Raw genomic sequence first — 12970 nt, 5'->3', positions numbered from 1 at the left:
AAAATGGAGCCTGGCTGGGCCATCTATGGCCCTCCCAATCTCCATTTCTGGCTGGGATGGCCTCCTGCAACCCTTTGCCAGCGAAAATGGAGCTCTTGAGGACTGCTTGCGAGACAGAAATAGAAAGGTATTTCACTGGCAGAGCCACTGCAGGCCGGTCCTTTGCTGTTTCCAGGGCAGTGCCAGGGGCCAGATCTAAGCAGCCTGTGGTCCGGATCTGGTCCCCGAACCTTGAATTTTATACCCTTGCTCTAGCTGGTTGCTATAGAGTGGGATTCAAAGTTCATTCTTCTGCAAAACCATATTGATATCTAGCCTTGATATTTGATGTGGAATTCACTATGCATATACTTAGGTAACACCTAATTCTTCTCTGAACAGAGGTACAGGTAGGGTTCAACTTACAGCCATTTGTTTAGTGACCATTTGAAGTTATCAGGGCACTGAAAAAAGTTCTTGCACTTAGCAACTATTGCAGTGTCCCCACAGTCTCACGATCAAAATTTAGGTGCTTGGCATGATTGCTATGGTAACCTGAGTTTGAGTTTGAGTTTTATTAAATTTATATACCGCCCCCCTCTCCCCACAGGGACTCGGGGCGGTGTACAGACAGTACATATAAAACAACAAAGCAAGAACAACAAAACATAGACAACCAACATAAACATACGGTCTGTAAAATACCTGAACTCATTTCAAGTTAAAAACAGTCTAAAACCAAATTAAAACCCCAAAATTTACAATATTAAAAAGCCATCCAGGAAGGTCAGTAATAGATTGTACTTCTGAGCCGACTTCAATCAAGCAAATTCAGTGGGGACGCAGGATTCAATTAACTAGTTTAGTTTAGTTTAGTTTAGTTAGTTTAGTTTAGTTTAGTTTAGTTTAGTTTAGTTTAGTTTAGTTTAGTGTCATTGCACATCATACAACTAAATTAAATGCCATCCTCAGCTGTGGCAAAAAAAGGTTGCAAAATTGAGCTTAACACCTGTCTTAATTAGCAATGGTAATTTTGGTCCTGATTGTGGTCATAAGTCAAAGACTACCGGTAGTATAGTTATTTCATTTCATTTTGTGCTTCTTTTTAGGAGGAAAAGGTCAAGCTCAGATCTGACAGAACTGCCACCTTTCTTGCATCCCAAAGTATAATTGGATCTCCAAAAACTATACAGGTAGTCCTTGACTTACTGACCACAAAGCAGCCCAAAGTTTAAGTTGCTAAGCGAAATATTTCTTAAGTGAGTTTTCCCCCATTTTACCTTTCTTGCCACAGTTGTTAAGTGAATCACTCCAGTTGTTAAGTTAGTAACACGGTTGTTAAGTGATTCTGGCTGCCCCATTGACTTTGCTTGTCAGAAGATCGGAAAAGGAGATCACATGACCCCGGGACACTGCAACCGTCATAAATATGAGTCAGTTGCCAACTTTGATCATTATGCTGCAATGGTTGTAAGTGTGAAAAGTTAATTTTTTTCAGTGTTGTAACTTTGAACAGTCACTAAATAAATTGTTGTAAATCAAGGACAACCTGTAAATCTAATAATCACTGACCAGAAGACAGGAATTAATCAATGCAGAAGCGATTCCTAAAATCGAATGCACCATTTTCAGGAAATCGGAACTCTGCACTATTACAAGAAAAGAAAGAGAATGCAAAATGAAACAGAAATGACTGCCACCCACCAATTACCCTGACTGTAACCTATTCTGATTACATTCCTTATATTTGTCAAGCTTTCTAAATCTTTCATCATTCCGAGACCAAATCCAAGTTCCTGGGAATAACACTACAATGAAGTATACTGTACAAACAGCACATTTGTTTGTTTTTGATAAGCTAAGTTCCTTCTAAGTCAGGGTCAGAGGTCGAGAAACCATTTGGCATTGATACATTTTTTTATAGTGGCTGGGGATGTGATCTATGCATTTGCAAAATGGCTGGCAGTGGAGGTGAAGCCATACTGCATAAGTCCCCAGAAGGCAAATGGATAGGATACTGCCACACACACACACACACACACACACCAGCCCTCTGCTCCCATCTTACACGTAGCCATGATTTAAATCTTCTAAGAGTGTATTTGCTGTAAATAAAGCTGACATTAAAAGCTGTGTTTTGCTTTGCCCTTCTTTAATTTTATTTAGGGCAAAAAAAACCTTCCAAAGGGGAGAACGGAGAAGTTGGTAGGTAGTAGAGAAGATAATTGGGAGAAGATGAATAGTTTTTCTAATTGGAAAAGTTTAGAAGATCATCTAAAGTTTGGAAGATCATCTAAAGAACATCTAAAAAAAGAGACCAAGGATCTAATCTTGATATCATAGGAATACTGTATTAGACTTTGGTGACTTCTGAGGCTTTGGTGCCAAAGCATCAGAAGTCTGGTAGACCATTTTCCAACTAACCAATTTGTAAAAGCATTTAATAAATCTTGTTACAGGTAATCCTCGGTTTATAGCCATTCATTTAGTGAACATTTGAATTACAACAACACAAAAAATGTCATATCTGTTTTTCACACTTATGACTACTTGGATAGCCATCTGTCTGAAACAGTATAGGGTTTCCTGCCTAGGCAGGGGGTTGGACTAGAAGACTCCAAGGTCCCTTCCAACTCTACTATTGTATTGCATTATTGTATTGTATTGTATTGTATTGAATTGTATTGTATTGTATTGTATTGTATTGTATTGTATTGTATTGTATTGTATTGACTATTGCAGCATCCCCAAGGTCACGTGATCAAAATTCAGGCTCTGGGCAATTAGCATGTATTTATGATGGTGGCAATGTCCTGGGGTCATGTGATCAACATTTGCGACCTTTGGACAAGCAACATCAATGAGGAAGCCAGATTCACTTAACAACTGTATTACAAACTTAACAACTGCAGTGATTCACTTAGCAACTGTGACAATTGTAAAATGGAGCCAAAACTCACTTAACAACTGTCTTGCTTGACAACAGAAATGTTCGGCTCAATTGCGGCCGTAAGTCGATGACTACCCGTGATTGGAAAAAACTCCTGCAAAGATCTGTTCCGTTTCTGAAAATCCACACACTGGTTCAATGAACAATAGAGTAAAGAGGCCAATTGCACATTTGCATTATTTGGGAAAAGAGGATGGGGCTGTCCCTCTGATGTGCAAATAGTCAAAATTATTTCAGCAACATTTGCTGATCTTCTTTGCTCTGTCATGGAAAGGAAAATGAGCCCTCTGTGAACTCCATAATCAGGAAGTGATGGCAATTGGAAATAAAAGCAATTGCTCAAACATTTATGAGAAGGACAGGAAGTGGGCCTTTTTTAATGGGCAAAAATGAGGAAACTGCGTGCATAGTTGGACGATGCACTGAATCATAAAAATTAGAAAGAAATCCCAATAGAAAGGAAAACAAACTCAAATACCCCTCAGAGGTGTCCCCTGGCTAGCTGAAAGACAGAGGGTGAAATATGGGGGTGGAGGCCTGCTACAAATTCTTAAAACACCCCAAAAATCCAATGTAAGATCCCCTTTCACACTATAAAAGAGAACTGAAATGCATTTATCTATTGTCTATCGTCTGCTTGTCTGTCTGTCTGTATATCTATCAATCTATTGGTATCTCTAATCTCTAATCATATATATACACCCATTCCATCCACCCACCCACCCACCCATCATTGCTTTCTCCCCCCCCCAAAAATGTAACTTCTCTAGTATAACCTTTATTGTCCTTGTACATCATGTATACAATGAAATCTCTAATCATCTCTCTCTCTTTCCTCTCTCATCTATCCATCCACCCACCCACCCACCTATCTACCTACCAGTATTTATCATCTCCAATCATCTCTCCCCCCATTCTCTCTCATCTGCCTGCCTGCCTGCCTGCCTGCTTATCTATCTATCTATCTATCTATCTATCTATCTATCTATCTATCATCTCCATATCTATCTATCTATCTATCTATCTATCTATCTATCTATCTATCTATCATCATCATCTCCATATCTATCTATCATCTATCTATCTATCTATCTATCTATCTATCTATCTATCTATCTATCATCATCTCCATATCTATCTATCTATCTATCTATCTATCTATCTATCTATCTATCTATCTATCTATCTATCTATTTATCTGTCTTCACTGATCCATCTTTATCTGCCTACCTTCCTACCTATCTTTATTTATCTATCTTTATCTGCCTGCCTGCCTGCCTGCCTGCCTGCCTGCCTACCTATCTATATAATCTCTATCTATCTATCTATCTATCTATCTATCTATCTATCTATCTATCTATCTATCATCTATATATATATATATATATATAAATATATATCTATCTATCTATCTCTATCTATCTCTATCTATCTCTCTCTCTCTCTCTCTCTCTCTCTCTATCTATCTATCTATCTATCTATCTATCTATCTATATCTATTTTTATCTGCCTGCCTGCCTACCTGTTTGCCTACCTGTCTATCTATGTTATCTGTCTGTCTGTCTGTCTGTCTGTCTGTCTGTCTATCTATCTTTCTATCTTTCTATCTGTCTATCTGTCTATCTGTTTATCTGATCCGTAGAATTACCAAGAGTTGGATATGACTGACTGGATTATACCATCATATCTGTCTGCCTGTCTGTCCTTCCATCTATTTACCTGTCTTCTTTCTTCCTCCCCTCCCTCCCTCCCTCCCTCCCTCTCTTCAGCATACAGGGGGATCTCTGAAAGGACCTCGGTTTATATTTTAGTCTTCTGTCAGTGCTCTTTCTATCCTTATTCCCATTTTACAAATAGACTGACTACTGGTCTAACCAATTACAATTTGTTCCTAGCCGAAAGGTTGGCATAATGATGCCACACCCTGATCCAAAGTTCCTCCCTTTGAATTCTCTTGAAAGTTCCTGATGGCATCTAGCAATATTTCCTAATTCTCTTCCTGAGAAACATTTTGGAAACAGACAAAAAGATGCTTCTTAGGAAATGCTCAGATAAGAGAAGCTGTAGCCTGCAACTGCATAACAGGTGGCGAAAGAGACTCAAGAGAGCAGGAACCCTTTGTAACCGCTGAGGCTGTGAAGGAGATAGTAGAAGATTTGTACTTTCAGACTTGCAAGATTATGTTAATGTAGGCTTAACACTTAATAAAGTAATATTAATACATCTGATTGCGTTTTCTGTCTGGTCTACCTGGAAAGATTGATATTTCCTTTTTCTTCCAAACTGCTGACTTAAAGATATTTTTTTCCTGGAGAGATTTGAGGGCTGAGACCCAGTTAATATGAAGCCATTGAATTTTGATATATTTAAACAATCATTTTTCAGCATCTAGTATCTTGTTGATGACATGGATCAAAGAGTAGCTTATATTGTACGTCTGGTTATGTTTTATTAGGCCATAAAACACTGAAGTTAGGAAAGTACTAAGAACAAATTAAGTATTATAATGCACTTAGTGCAGGGCAATCATGATATTTGCATATGTTCCCATTGGCAGTATAAACTTTTTTTTAAAAAGCAGGATAGATCTTCAGTCTTACCAGTGGGGTCCAACCTCGGTGGTTTTAAGACCTGTGGACTTTAATTCCCAGAATTCTGGGAGTTGAAGTCCGCAAGTGTTAAAACTGCCAAGGTTGGACATCCCTGATCTAGGATTAATAAAATCATGGAAGCATAAAATGACAGAATGGAAAGAGATACTGGAGCTCTCTATAAAGAGTGCAGAAAAGAGCAACAAAGATGATTAGGGGACTGGAGACTAAAACATATGAAGAACGGTTGCAGGAACTGGGTCTGTCTAGTTTAATGAAAGGAACGAGTAGGGAACACATGAAAGCAGTATTCTGATATCTCAGGGGTTGCCACAAAGAAGAGGGAGTCAATCAGTGGTGGGTTGCAAGCAGTACGCCCCGGTACGGGCATACTGGATCCTGCCTGGAGCATTGGGTACCGTTCTGGTACGGTGCTCTGGAGGGCCCACCCAGCCGCCCGAGCTCCTTGTCGTCTTTTAAAGCTGTCGGCGCTTTTGCGCATGGTGCATACAGCGCCTGTGCGACACTCTGCCAAGCAGCTGGAGCGTCGTGGAGGCTTGCAGAAGCGTCATTTCCAGCTACAATGCATGTCCACGCTGTGCATGTGCATGTAGGTGACACCGGGGTCTTTCCAACCGTACTGGTTGGAACGGAATCCAGAACCCACCACTGGAGTCAATCTATTCTCCAAGGCACCTGAGGGTAGAACAAGAAGCAATAGGCGGAAACTAATCAAGGAGAGAAGCAACTTAGAACTGAGGAGAAACTTCCTGACAGTTAGAATGATTAATCAGTGGAACAGCTTGCCTCCAGAAGTTGTGAATGCCCCAACACTGGAAGTCTTTAAGAAGATGTTGGATAGCTATTTGTCTGAAACGGTATAGGGTTTCCTGTCTAGGCAAGGGGTTGGACTAGTAGACCTCCAAGGTCCCTTCCAATTCTTCTCTTCTCTTCTCTTCTCTTCTCTTCTCGTCTCTTCTCTTCTTTTCTGTTCTCTTCTCTTCTCTTCCATTCCATTCTATTCTATTCATATAGTCCAATCCTCTGCCCAGTTCAGGAATTGACCATTGGAGCCTGTGACATGCGGTGATGTTTATGACTGGTGAGGCTGGTGACCCCTGGTTGCTCCGATCACACGGGCGCAGCCCAAACGGAGAAGTTTCTTTTCTCAGAAATGTCAGAAAGGGACAGACAGGCTGCCGCAGTTCCACTGAAAAGACATTTCTGAGAAGAGAAACTTCTCCTTTCTCCTCCTTCCCCCCCCCCCCTTCTAGCACTGACGTTGTTACCTAGGCATTTTTTGCATCGGGCGAGCCCGGGATCCTTGCAAGGGGAATGGGAAAATGTGTGCAGGCGGCTCCTCAGCAGCGCACAGCCTCAGATTAGTGCAGCTGTGTTTCCCTTCCCCTGCACACGTGGTCCCATTCCTCTCCTTCCTAGTCAACATGAAGGGGACCGTGGCTGAGCTGATTGAGGCTGGAGCTGAGGAGCCTCAATCAGCGCAGCCGCGGTCCCCTTCATGTTGACTTAGGAAGGCGAGGAATGGGACCACGTGTGCAGGGGAAGGGAATCACGGCTGCGCTAATCTGAGGCTGTGCGCTGCTGAGGAGCCGCCTGCACACATTTTCCCATTCCCCTTGCAAGGATCCCGGGCTCGCCCGATGCAAAAAATGGCGAGATCGGCACACTTGGGGCTGCTGCTGAGATGTCCAGGGAGGCTAAACCAAGCCGCGCGCCTCTCCCAGCCACTTTCGCGGCTTCCCGGAGTATTTTTTTTAAATTTTTCATGATGAGAATGGTGCGGCTCTGCCTTCCCTGCCTCCCCTGACTACACATCACTGATTGGAGCATTTAATTAATCGGGATCATTTGTGGAGGGATGGAAGGGGGTATCCAAAAAGTCAAATGGGTGGCTACATCCTTGTGATGGAAGTCTCCCCCATGTTAGGTATATTGCACATGCAATGCACATTAAAAGGGGTTGAATCACAGTCATCTCCCTGCACTTTTGGGATGCCCCTGCTTAAAAGATTATACAGTGAAACTCCTGTTGTGTCAAGCTTCAGTGTTATGACGCTCCAGTAATGAACTAGCCCTCATGAGGCACTTATGATACATGGCAACCCACACTGAACCCAGTTGCGGGTTTATGGATCATGACTTTTGGTTTCATGTTAAATCAGCCTTTGCTGTGAACCAGATGTGAACCCCAGGCTATGATATTCTTGATGCCAGAATTTCTCCATTAGCATTATTAGCAATAGACAAGATTCGTAACCACCCGGAGTGACTCCATAGGTGCTAAATGCTCGATCTAGCATTTCTAGCTCCGTGATTTTGGTGTTAGGAATTTGACTGCGCCCCCTTACCAAGGCCATATCAAGGGCTGAGGAATTCCCAGCCATTCAGCAAGACAAGGCAGGCCTGTTTCTGGATCACCTGTGCCTAAGGAAGGATTCACACAACTCCTCCCCTTTTTCCCCACCTGACACGTGGCCTCTTCTCTCTTTTCCACAGCTCAGTCATCCTCTCACACCTGGCAAACAACCATCTCAGCCAACGCTACCTGAGCTGGCCCATTTAGCAGAAGCCAAGCCTCCCTATGAACCCCGAGGGGAAGGGGGAGTCTGAACGTGTGTTTAATTGGCACGTATGACAAAGAAAGCAAGAGGGGGAGAGAGCCATGATCTCTCACAAGGGAGTGAGCCTTGATGTTAGGGCTGCGCTCTTGGCGGCGGTGACTACATGTCTTACATGTTCAGTGCTGACGAATATCATCCGAGGCCTGACCTGAATATTGGTGTGGTTGATGAAAGCAGATGTCCATCAAGATCCATCTTTTGGGTTGCCCTTCCTAGGTGCTTGGAATGCCATATTGCCAAGTCCTGGTAAGCTATTTCCCCCCATCCTTTGACCCTTGGAATATAGGTTCCTTCATACCCTGCCAGACCATGCTATTAGGCACAATAATAGCTGCAGTCAGCTCATGTGATTGGCCTTAAGTTATCAAAAGTTATCCATGAGAATGTTTTAGACTTTTATGACCTTCCAAAGACCTTGTGGCTTTTGTTTATTTTCGACTAAAATCTGTGGCATAAACCTCAACTTTATACCATGGTTTATGTTGCAACTGTAGCCACCGATGTTTTCTCAGTAAAAAGGAAACAGGATTATAAGTATAGTCTTTATTGTCATTGTACTTAATTGCAATGAAATTGGTTGTATTTGGATTACACAAATTGGATTACACAAATTCGTAGAATTAAAAGTGAAAGAAGAAGAGCAGATCTCCTTCTGGTCAACCCAACACCTAGTGACCTCATGGACATGCCTTGGTAGTTTCATGATACATTGCGGAATTGGCCTGTTGTGACCCTTTTGTCTTACTACAACTCTACTATTGCTAATAGTTCCCCACCTATGTCCTTGCTTCATTGTTCTACCTCACTATTTGAGATCATTCAAGGTCAGGTACTGACAAAAAATGGGTAATTTTTTGTTGTCCTTCCTTGTCCACCACTTAAATGGTGTTCTCCTGGCCCATTCCTTCTTTTTATTAATTTTAGACCAGTGTTTCTCAACCATGGCAGTTTGAGGATGTATGGGCTTCTACTCCAAAATCTCCCAGCATAGCATAGCTGGCTGGGAAATTCTGGGAGTTGAAGTCTACACATCTTAACACTGCCAGATTTGAGAAACGCTGCTTTAGATAAATTCTTGGATTTTTCTAGCTAATCTTCTCCTAATTCTGGTTGTGAAAGTTGGCCCATAAGAAAGGCTGAGCGTTAAAGAATGGAGGCCTTTGAACTCTGGTGCTGGAGAAGACTCCTGTGAGTCCCTTGGACTGCAAGGCGATCAAACCGGTTAGTCCTAGAGCAGATCAACCCTGTCTGCTCTTTAGAAGGCCAGATCCTGAAGATGAAACTCACTTTGGCCATCTGATGAAAAGAAAGGAATCACTGGAGAAGAGCCTAATGCTGGGAAAGAATGAGGGCAAAAGAAGAAAGGGATGACAGAGAATGAGGTGGCTGGCTGGAGTCACTGAAGCAGTAGGCGTGGGCTTAAATGAACTCTAGAGGATGGTAGAGGACAGGAAGGCCTGGAGGAACATTGTCCATGGGGTCATGATGGGTCGGACACGACTTCGCAACTAACAGCAACAGTTCTGGTGGGCAGTTCCATCTTGGAGAGCTAATCTCTTTGATTCTCCCTCCTTCTTGTTCTCCTTGCCAAAGGTCTGAGCACCCAACATAGCAGTACACATAGCACCTGAACACTTCTTGCTTAACCTGTCCATCTCTACCTTTTTCTACCAACCTTGGCCAGAGGGAAGGAGGAAAAGGAAGAGGATGTGGAGAGGGAGGGGGGACAGGAATAGAGGAAGAGGAAGGAAGAGCCTCCAAGAATGAGGCTCTTGAAATGTGGCAGTGATTAGATGATGGCTTAGAAGTTTATTTTTCTTTGGAGGTGTGCCCTGCACAGTTTTTCCAAAAGCAAAATATATGCATTGATCTGAACATTGGTGGTCCAATCTAGAAGGGGGTTGCAGCAACCACAAAGAAAAATGAGTTCAAATAAGGGATCGGGAAAGCAGAATATGGTTTCCACTAAAAGATAGCAACTTGACATTTGTTTAATGAACCTTAATTGCTGTTCCTGTTGTTTGTATTGCTAAGGAAAACAGTTGTAGAACATTTTGTGATAAATGCCAGCCTAACTTTATCATTCCTGGCTAAGAGACCCAGAATGATTCATGGATGCTGCTTTATGAAGGTAGTCATTCAAACACAGTTTCTTATCTTACTCCTGGGAGAACTTTGAAGAACAGGAAGATACATGTCATTCTAGCTAAAGAGAGACTGAGCTCATGTGCTTGGCTGCAGGTCCATTCACACATCCACAATGAGCTGTTTCCTCCTGTCCTTGAAATAGAAGGGAAGATATTACTTCAGAGAGTGCGGACCCACACTTACTTTTTATAATGAGATGAGACAGGAAAATAACTCAGGTTGCCTTCAAGGGAGTAGTTGGTTCTCGAATGCTGGGGAGAAGCAACTTCATTTCGCTTACAGATCTCTAACCAAAGAGGATTGGATGGGATCGCTGGTGCTTTCTGAGCTTGTTGGTTTTCCTGCGAACGTTTCATTACCAAACTAGGTAACGTGATCAAGTTTAAAATGTGTAATCCTTAACTCTGATGATGTTACCTTCACACCTTGATTGGTTAATGAAACATCTGCAAGAAAACCATTAAGCTCAGAGTGCACTGTGGATCAAACAATTTAACCCTGAGCTACAAGTATTCTCTTCCATTAGAATTGGATGGGATTGATACCACAATGCAGCTCAAAAAGAGAAAAAATGTAAGGACCAAAAAGATTTAAGTAGCCGAAAGAACAACACGCACCAAACTGGGACTGCAGCATTATAATTCCAGATTTAATAATATAAATTTCTAAACAAGACAAGCGCAGTTCCAGAACACCAACTCCATCAGTCAGCAACAAGAAAAAGACAGGAAGAGGCCAAAGAACAGCTAACCAACTTATAATTCTGCTTTTTCACTAGCCCCTCAGAGTTTTCATTCCTCCTTGATGCCTAAGTTTATCTAGCACCTTGTAGGGAAAGGGGGAAGGCTGCAAAATGCTGGGATTTGCTGGGAGGATCATCCCCTGGCCATGTAGAGCAGTGTTTTTCTACCTTAGCAACTTTAATATGTGTGCATTTCAACTCCCAGAATTCCCCAGCCAACATGGGGAATTCTGGGAGTTGAAGTCCATACATCTTAAAGTTGCCAAGGTTGAGAAAAAAACAACACTGATCTAGGGACTCAAGTCAAAGCTGAAATCCATTCTGTTAATTGTCTCAAAGGTGCTTTCTCAAGAAGTGACTGGACTTTCTGGGTTTTTCTTTGAAGACATATCACTTCTCATCTAAGAAGCTTCTTCAGCTCTGGCTGGCTGGTATCTGGAGCATTGGCAGAAAAAGGGCATCAATTCCCTCTGGCAGCCACTATAGAAATGGACATGTGGGGCCCCACGGCTGAATGGAAAAGGTAGAATTGCAGTGAGAAATGTCTGGAGCTGATTGCCGTGGGTCCTGTCTTCCTTACTGATTCATTTATCAAGTGTCTTAGCCACCCATCTCCAAAATTACTCAATTTCACAAGATTTTTTTTTAAGTGAATAGACCACATGAAACAAGAGTATAGTCATTCATCCGGATGGAGTAGATTAATAAAAAATCTTTCCTACGTCACTCCCAACTTAACAAGACCCACCAAGTACCTTAACTCAAATTCTGGAGAAAGAACCACATTTTAGGGCTCCTTTGAAGGCGGGCAGGATAAGTGTCACATAAATCTTCGGGTGGGGGGGTGGGTGCTGTGTTAGAGGAGGCTCACTTCCTGGATTCTTCTAGATAACATTGATTGATTGACAGGACCCCCAGCAAGCCAACACTGTCAGGCATGTCCAGGATGGCTGAATCGTTATTTTTCTAGGACTGCCTGAAAGAATTTGAGCAGGGAAAGGCAAAACAAAGAAGGGGAAATAGCTGAAAGCTGAGGCCATTTGAGGGACAGAATCAGGGGTGGGTTCCTGCCAGTTCTAACTTCTTCTATAGAAGAGGTTCCACAAATCTACCGTGCCATTTAGAACCGGTTCCAGCTCCCTCCCCCCACCCGTCCGCACCACGCTTGCCCTGCCCACCTCTAAGAGTCCTATCTAAACCTTAAAGTCTTAAAGCTGTCCAGTTTGAACATCCCTGGGGGGTTTTTTTCTAAAGGGATGGGGAAGCAAGGGTCTTGTAACTTGACAGCTTTAAGACTTGCACACTTCAATGTCAGAGTTCCTGATCCAACATGACTGGAGGAGGAATTCTGGGAGTTGAAGTCCGCAAATCTTAAAACTGTCAAGTTTGAACACCCCTGGGGTTTTTTTTTCTAAAGGGTTAGGGGTGCAAGGGTCTTGTAACTTGACAGCTTTAAGACTTGCGTGCTTCAATGCCAGAGTTTCTGAGCCAACATTTTGGTTGCTAAGCAAGAGCGTTGTTAAGTGAGTTTCACCACATTTTACAAGTTGGCCATGCCCACCCAGTCACATGACTGCCAAGCCACTCCCACTCAGTCACATGGCTGGCAAGCCACTCCCACTCAGTCACATGGCTGGCAAGCCACTCCCACAAAGCAGGCCACACCTATAGAAGAGGTTCTAAGAAATTTTGAAATCTATCACTGGACAGAATATAACTGTGGAATTAAGCAAGTTGTCCGTGTGGATATTTGCGTTTTACTGTATTTGTATATTTATAGCAATTGTAGTTTTCATTAAATGGCTGATATGAGTGTGTGTTGTTGCCGAGGGGGTATGGGGGTTATTTTATTATTTTATTATTATTATTTATTTCTTCTACATTGTGTTTTTATTTTCTAAAATGCCATGAGCAAATA

This window comes from Natrix helvetica, assembly GCF_964273705.1.
Source record: "Natrix helvetica genome assembly, chromosome: Z".
Lineage (NCBI taxonomy): Eukaryota > Metazoa > Chordata > Lepidosauria > Squamata > Natricidae > Natrix > Natrix helvetica.
Note: the sequence above shows the minus strand (reverse complement) of the source record.